At 40.1% G+C, this 9047-nt stretch overlaps 1 long non-coding RNA gene across 1 annotated transcript; it reads right to left on the minus strand.

Annotated features, from left to right (window-relative positions):
* Positions 1–540: 540 nt before the first annotated feature.
* On the minus strand, positions 541–2367 carry LOC124002364. The gene is made up of 4 exons (XR_006832994.1): positions 2223–2367; positions 1979–2069; positions 1796–1891; positions 541–907 (listed from the first exon to the last, which is right to left on the minus strand). It is a non-coding gene; the product is annotated as an uncharacterized LOC124002364 (long non-coding RNA).
* Between the last annotated feature and the right edge of the window lie 6680 nt (positions 2368–9047).

Here is a 9047-nt window from a genome sequence, read left to right on the forward strand (position 1 = left end):
GCTTGAAGAATCCAGAAAATAATATAATTGGCAAATATTGTACAATCCAGGTGTGCAAGTTCTTAGAGACCTATCCAGAAAGACTCTGAAATCACTGCCAACTGTGATTCCAACATTTGTTGTGAATACTTATGTAAATGAGATATTTCTGTATTTCATTTTCAATAAATTAGCAAAAATACCTATAAACATGTTTTCACTTTGTCATTGTGGGGGTAATGTGTGTAGATAAGTGACACATGTTTTTTTCCCCATTTTGAATTCAGGATGTAGTTTATTAGAATATCCAGGATATGTTACTGCTGTTATCAAGCTCACTCTCAAGACGGTAAGTCTAGTGTGTGTGTGTGGATATGAGTACTACTATTACTGCTCAATCTGATGTAATTTGCTCTGCATGCACTGCATCTGTATTATGGTCAAGTTCACATTGTTCACACTGAATAGAAACACGAAATAAAACAATATTATGAAACATGTATGATGTAATTGAAACACTGCTAAACATGTAAGATTAATAAAAAAACGACTAAACATGTCTTATGCTTGATAGTTTATTGGAGGATCACAATATGACAAGTCAACCATACAACCATACAATTATTTATCCACTATGTTGACCAATCAACTATCATGTGTCAGGACATGTTTATGGATAAAACATATAGTCTTCAGAATGTTGATGAGTTCTTCTCAGAACCAAAGTACCAATTAACTGTATTACTGTTATTTTTTTTGACAATCATTGATGGATGGATGTTGGAATGATTCACTGAGGTAATGTTAGTGATGACTTCAGAGGTGATAGCTGATTCCATATGGAGACTGAAAAGGATCCTTGGCATCCCCATGCTGGTCGCTTCTCACCCAATAAGGTCCTTGGCTACGTTCCAAAGCGCTCCCCAAACTGTTGAATACAGTTTTAAATCATCATTATGGAACATACCTTTTTTTTAAAGCTAAACATTTGAAAATGACTCCAACATTTTCAAAACATATCACAATTATAAGTGACTACCTTTTAAACTTACTGTTGTAAGACCAGTATTTGACTACCATTTAAAAAATATTTTCCCTCTACGGAACATGATGCTAATTAACAGTAGAGATCGAGTTAGCCATGTTACTCCCTCCACATTTCCTACCACCCTCTGCTAACCTCCCGTTGACAATTTACTGTTGCTAAGACAGACAGACAGACAGACAGACAGACAGACAGACAGACAGACAGACAGACAGACAGACAGACAGACAGACAGACAGACAGACAGACAGACAGACAGACAGACAGACAGACAGACAGACAGACAGACAGACAGACAGACAGACAGACAGACAGACAGACAGACAGACAGACAGACAGACAGACAGACAGACAGACAGACAGACAGACAGACAGATACTGCCCCTGAACAGGCAGTTAACCCACTGTTCCCAGGCCGTCATTGTGTATCGCCGGCTATGCTAATCATTTTGTTTACGTTCCCTTCAGGTATTTCGGGGTGTTGCATGCTATCAGATAATAGCTTCTCATGCTTTCGCCGAAAAGCATTTTAAAAATCTGACTTGTTGGCTGGATTCACAACGAGTGTAGCTTTAATTCAGTACCCTGCATGTGTGCTTTAATGAACGTTTGAGTTTTAACGAGTGGTATTAGCATTTAGCTTAGCGCATTTGCATTTCCAGATGGCTAGATGGCACGCCTGCGTGTCGGGTGGGCTTAAGAGGTTAACTGACTTGCCTGGTTAAATAAAGGTAAAATATATATTTTTAAATAAATAGATAGATGGCTCACATGGTGCTTCATCTTCTGAGGGGATGGTCTTCAGAGTTGCCAACTTTGCCAAAAAGGCAGCCTTTTCATTTTTTACATCATCCTCCTGCAGGAGAGCTGAGGAAGAAATATTTTTAATTTGACTAGATTTTATCAGATTAAACACGAGCAGTAAAGTAGTACACATTTACAAACAAGACATACCTTCCTCAGAGTTATCTTCATTGAGGGAGCTTGCTAACAGGACACCCACTAGAGCGAACAGCAGTAACATACTCTGGATCTTCATCCTTTACTAAAGCACATAGAGCACAACTTGTTAACACACACACACACACACGTCCACCTACACCTCTCCATCCATTCCTACCTGTCCACTTGTATACACCTGCCCACTTCTATATACATACACCTTTGCAAAGAAGATTCTCAGTGAAAACAAAAATACCTCTTTCAGTTGGACGATGCTGTCTGATTGATGGCTGTTTATCTGGACGATGTCTTCTGGATGTCAGTAGTAGTGTGGTGTCTCTCTGCCCTCTGTAGCCCTGTTTTATACTCTTTCTGCTACTGTACCTGCCCCACCCATCCACACCTCTCACAGCCGATTAACAAGCAAAATGACATTACTCCCATGGCGATAACCGCAATCATGCACAGCCTGAAGTTTATGACCTCTCTCCAGGCAAAACCTCTGTCAATATTGTGGTTTCCTAGTTATTTCAACTGAATTTGTGACCTGGAGCTTGAATAGACTTGAATTTATAAATGGTGGTAAGCACTTTATTTTAAGGCTGTATCCATAATCCATTCATAACACATTTTTGAATCCAATCATTGCACCTTTTATTTATTTTATTGAAACTTTATTTAACCAGGTTAGTCTCGTTAAAAAAATATATATATCGCATATTCAAGAGAGACCTGGAACAAGACAGCAGCGTCAAATCATATTGTATTTGTTACATAGGCCGAAAACAACAGGTGTAGGTAGACCTTACAGTGAAATGCTTACTTACGAGCCCTTAACACTTATTTTTCTTAAAATGACATTGTTGGTTAAGAAAGTATTTACAATAAAGAAATGGATGTAAAAAAATTACAAAAAACAAAAAGATGAAAAATAGATAACGAACAAATAATTAAGCAGTATCAATAAAAAAACAGCTAGGGTGGCTGGAATCTTTGGAAATCCTTCGAGCCTTCCTCTGACACCGCCTGGTATAGATGTCCTGGATGGCAGGAAGCTTGGCCCCAGTGATGCACTGGGCTGTATGCACAACCCCCTGTACCAACTTGAGGTCGGAGGCCTAGCAGTTGCCATACCAGGCGGTGATGCAACCAATCGCAGTTGCCATACCAGGCAGTGATGCAACCAATCAGGATGTTCTCGATGGTGCAGCTGTTTAACTTTTTGAGGATCTAAGGACCCATGCAAAATCTTTTAATTCTCCTGAAGGGGAATAGGCATTGTTTTGCCCTCTTCACGACTGTCTTGTTGTGTTTGGACCATAGTTTGTTGGTGATGTGGACACCAAGGAACTTGAAGCTCTCAACCTGCTCCACTACAGCCCTGTCGATGAGAATGTGGGCGTGCTCGGCCCTCCTTTTCCTGTAGTCCACAATCTTCTCCTTTGTCTTGATCACGTTGAGGTAGATGTTGTTATCCTGGCCCCATACTGCCAGGTTATGACCTCCTCCCATAGGCTGTCTCATCGTTGTCGGTGATCAGGCCTACCAATGTTGTGTCATCGGCAAATTTAATGATGGTGTTGGAGTCGTGCTTGGCCATGAATCAAATCAAATCAAATTTATTTATATAGCCCTTTGTACATCAGCTGATATTTCAAAGTGCTGTACAGAAACCCAGCCTAAAACCCCAAACAGCAAGCAATGCAGGTGTAGAAGCACGGTGGCTAGGAAAAACTCCCTAGAAAGTCCAAAACCTAGGAAGAAACCTAGAGAGGAACCAGGCTATATGGGGTGGCCAGTACTCTTCTGGCTGTGCCCGGTGGAGATTATAACAGAACATGGCCAAGATGTTCAAATGTTCATAAATGACCAGCATGTTCGAATAATAAGAAGGCAGAACAGTTGAAACTGGAGCAGCAGCACGGCCAGGTGGACTGGGGACAGCAAGGAGTCATCATGTCAGGTCGTCCTGGGGCATGGTCCTAGGGCTCAGGTCCTCCGAGAGAGAGAAAGAAAAAGAGAAGGAGAGAATTAGAGAACGCACACTTAGATTCACACAGGACACCGAATGGGACAGGAGAAGTACTCCAGATATAAGAAACTGACCCTAGCCCCCCGACACATAAACTACTGCAGCATAAATACTGGAGGCTGAGACAGGATGCAATCATGGGTGAACAGGGAGTACAGGAGAGAACTGAGCACTTACCCCTGAGGGCCCCCCGTGTTGAGGATCAACGTGGCAGATGTGTTGTTACCTACCCTTACCACCTAGGGGCGGCCCGTCAGGAAGCCTATGATCCAGTTTCATAGGGAGGTGTTTAGTCCCAGGGACCTTAACTTAGTGATGAGCTTTGAGGGCACTATGGTGTTGAACGCTGAGCTGTAATCAATGAATAGCATTCTCACGTAGGTGTTCCTTTTGTCCAGATGGGAAAGGGCAGTGTGGAGTGCAATAGAGATTGCATCATCTGAGGATCTATTGAGGCAGTATTCAAATTGGTGTGGGTCTAGGGTTTCTGGGATAATGGTGTTGATGTGAGCCATGACCAGCCTTTCAAAGCACTTCATGGCTACAAATGTGAGTGCTACGGGTCGGTAGTCATTTTGTCAGGTTACCTTGGTGTTCTTGGGCACAGTTATGGCTGTCTGCTTGAAACATGTTGGTATTACAGACTCGGTCATGGACAGGTTGAAAATGTCAGTGAAGACACTTGCCAGCTGGTCAGCACACGCTCGGAGTACACGTCCTGGTAATCCACCTGTTTCAAGGTCTTACTCACATCCGCTATGAGAGAGCGTAATCACAGTCGTCCGGAACATGCTCTCATGCATGCTTCAGTGTTGCTTGCCTCGAAGCGAGCATAGAAGTAATTTAGCTCGTCTGGTAGACTCAACCCATCAGTTTCAGACAAACAGCCCCATGACATGAACCAGACGAAGATATATCTATATAAAAAGCTGCACGTCAGTAATGTACATGTACACAACACAGGTCAGAAAAAAACTGAATGCAATACGTCAAAAGACAGGCTCACTATGGTATCAAAATGCTTCAGGTAAAACAACATCCTTACCTAAGTAAGGCAACGCCGACGAGTGACATCGATAAAAACTAGAAACAACTAAATGTCTCAACAACTTGTTAATCTATTTGTGCTTTGAACTTCTCTAGGGACACCAGACCCTGGAGTTTTAGGTTGGCTTGGAGGGAATTCCAATACAAGGGGACTGATTAGTGAAAATACTTCCAAGCTCTGTACATTTGTTCAGGACTGTTAGCTTAAACAAGATTGGTATCTGAGCTTGTAAGTGTTTTAATTTTGGGCTAATAGAAAACAGATAAAATTAAAGTTTTTCTAAAATGGCTTTCTATATAAGAATGTACCAGTGTTATAGCCTGTGTGTTGCTAGCTATGTCCACCCGACAGCAATGTAGACATCACATGATACAGTCAAGAGCCTTCAGTGTATTTATTGAGGCTTGACCTTAAATAGTATTACTATAGTCCAACACAGATGGAAAAGTACAATGAATCATCTATTTTATGGTGGCAAAGGAAAAACATAATTCTGCCCGTAGTAAAGCCCAATACGCAGCTTGCTTTTACCAACAAGGTTCTCTACATGGGGTGTGAAGGTCAACTTCTCATCCACCTGATCTCCCAAATAATGTAATGTTATTTCTTGTTCTATGGATTGTCCAACCCGAGGTAGTAATGACTTGGTTTCAGAGTGTTTAGCTTTGGAAAATACTAGGCATTTGTTTTAGAGGAATTATGAACAAGCTTCAGATCGGACGGATTGTGTTGAATGATGTGTTGAATGATGTTACAAGTTGTGAGCTTTTTCAAAAGCCAAACTGCTGCTACTCGAGTAGAGAATAGTGTAATCCACATAAAAATGTACATTAGCCTTCTCCATATGTCTTCCAATGCTGTTGATATATTGATATATTTATAAGCTGGAAGTATAAGTATTAAGTGTCATCGTCCATTAGTTCACTCCAAATTCAGGGAGGGGTGGTAGGGTAGGGAAAAAAATAAAGGAACATATATTAAAAAACAATATATATATATATATATATATGTATATATATATATTTCTTTATTTAAAAAAATCTATGCGGGATTTGAAATGATGCAGACAATTACATTGATAAAAGCCACAATCTATATGCAATAATGAAGCTGATCCATCCCTTAAAAAAAGAAAGGAAAACAGCCTGATCACTTTAATCGTTGTATTCCTTCTTGCAACTATCTATGCGTTCACATTTTGCCCTTCATTTGTGGACTTCAGTGCAGAACATATCAGCTGTCTGTGAACAAGCAAAAATAACTTTCATAGCCAACATAGATACTAGAAATACAAGTAAAAGTACAACTAAATATAGCTATCTCGCTCTCTTTCTCTAGCTTCTAACTTCATTTTTAAAGAAATTAATTTGTTCAAAACTGTTCAACCACTGTGTTTCTCTCTCTTTGACTCAACAACTCACCACATTTTATGTACTGCAGTGCTAGCTAGCTGTAGCTTATGCTTTCAGTACTAGAATGATTCTCTGATTCTTTGATTGAGTGGACAACATGTCAGTTCATGACTGCAAGAGCTCTAATAGGTTGGAGGACATCCCCTAGAAGTTGTTAGAATTACTGTGTAAGTCTATGGAAGGGGGTGAGAACCATGAGCCTCCTAGGTTTTGTATTATCAGAAAATGTTATTCATTGGACCTTTCATGTGACTGAGAGACTGCTTATCAACATGGCAATCACGTGCTCTCTCGATTGTCAGTGGAACATCTTAAGGATCAATTTTGCGAATGTCTATTTCCTCAATTACTTTTGCAGAAACAGTGTATCAGCCATTTTTGGGGGAAAGTTCAATTTTCACAGGAAACGAGAGGGAGCTTGGTTAGGAAACCTCAGGATCCCAGTTTCTGGCATTAATCCCTAGTGTGTTATGTGTGCTGCCATGTTGTCTTGTAATTCAGCAGAAAATAATTATGTTTAACTTGCCAATATCCTGTAGAACGAGGATCTGATGTATGATGCAAATTCAATACCTGGCCTAGAGCGTGTTCTGGCATGAACAATCTGGTGTAACTGTAATGTCATGCAACAGCGTGTTGTGTGACATGATATGCCAATATCAATCATTAGTTCTCAGGAAACTAAAAACCTGGTAAATGAATAAAGAAAGTGGTAAATACATATGTTAATCTAGCCAAGCAGCAAGCAAATTGAGATGAGTCTCTCGGGAAAATATTTAACTATGAATGTTATTTTGTTAAAAATTAGTAAAGTAGAGTGCAGTTAACCTCTCTTGGGTAGGGGGCAGTATTTTTATGTACGGATGAAAAGCAAGCCCAAAGAAAACTGCCTGTTACTCAGGCCCAGAAGCTAACATATGCATATAATTTGGATAGAAAACACTCTAAAGTTTCTAAAATTATTAAAAGTACGTATGTGAGTATAACAGAACTGATATGGCAGGCAAACCCCAGAGGACAAACCATACCCCCCAAAAGAAATTCAGCCTTTCACTGTTTGGTAGGCTGAATTTCTTTTTTTGGGGGGGGGTATGGTTTGTCCTCTGGGGTTTTCCTGCCATATCAGTTCTGTTCTACTCACAGACATACTTTTAATAATTTTGGCTGTCACTTTTATTATGAGGCGAAATCCTCCTTCCACCAGATGTCAACAGTCTTTAGAAAGAGTTTCTTGCTGTTTTTTTTAAAAATGAGCCAGAAATTGTAGTTTTTCTAGGTGGCTTCCATTTTGGCTGTCGTGTTTCCAAGCGCGTGGAAGAGAGCACGTTCTTTGGTATTTTTCTCCGGTAAAGACAATAACGATTCTCCGTCTTAAATTTTTATTATTTATTTACGTATTAGGGTACCTAAGGTTTGATTATAAACACTGTTTGACTTGTTTGGAAAAGATTATTAGTAACGTTTGGGATTCATTTTGTATTCATTTTGATGGAGGGAAACTGGGTGGATTATTGACTGAAGCGCACCAGCTAAACTGAGTTTTTATGGATATAAAGAAGGACATGATTGAACAAAAGGACCATTTGTATTGTATCTGGGAGATTTTGGAGTGCCAACAGAAGAAGATCATCAAAGGTAAGGCATTTATTATATCACTATTTCTGACATTTTTGTGGCGCACCTGCCTGGCTGAAATATGTTTTTCATGCTTTTGTATGCGGGGTCTGTCCTCACATAATCGCATGGTGTGCTTTCACAGTAAAGCCTTTTTGAAATCTGACACAGTGGCTGGATTAACAAGAAGTTAAGCTTTATTTATTATTTATTTATTTATTTACGTTGACTGACCAGAAATTCCGCAAATTAACTTTTCACAAGGCATACCTGTTAATACCTGTTAATTGAAATGCATTCCTCATGAAGCTGGTTGAGAGAAAGCCAAGAGTGTGAAAAGCTGTCATCAAGGCAAAAGGTGGCTTAGAAGATTCGCAAATTTAAAATATGTCTTAATTTGTTTAAGACTTTGGTTACTACATGATTACATATGTAATGGGATGGCAGGTATACTGGTTAGAGTGTTGGACTAGTGACCGATAGGTTGCACAATCGAATCCCTGAGCTGACAAGGTAAAAATCTGTCATTCTTCCCCTGAACAAGGCAGTTTACCCACTGTTCCTAGGCTGTTATTGAAAGTAAGATTGTTCTTAACTTACTTGCCTAGTTAAATAAAGGTTAAATAAATAAAAAATACACAAATGTAAAGTATGGAGGAGGAGGTGTGATGGTGCTTTGCTGGTGACACTGACAGTGATTTATTTAGAATTCAAGGCACACTTAACCAGCATGGCTACCACAGCAGTCTGCAGCGGTACGCCATCCCATCTGGTTTGTGCTTCGTGGGACTGTCATTTGTTTTGAACAGGACAATGACCCAACACAGCTCCAGGCTGGGTAAGGGCTATTTGACCAGGGAGAGTGATGGAGTGCTGCATCAGATGACCTGGCCTCCATAATCACCCGACCTCGACCCAAATTGTATGGTCATGTTAACATTGTAACACTGAATGAAAAACACTGCTAGACAAGTA

This window comes from Oncorhynchus gorbuscha, linkage group LG18, assembly GCF_021184085.1.
Source record: "Oncorhynchus gorbuscha isolate QuinsamMale2020 ecotype Even-year linkage group LG18, OgorEven_v1.0, whole genome shotgun sequence".
In the NCBI taxonomy this organism is placed as follows: Eukaryota; Metazoa; Chordata; class Actinopteri; order Salmoniformes; family Salmonidae; genus Oncorhynchus; species Oncorhynchus gorbuscha.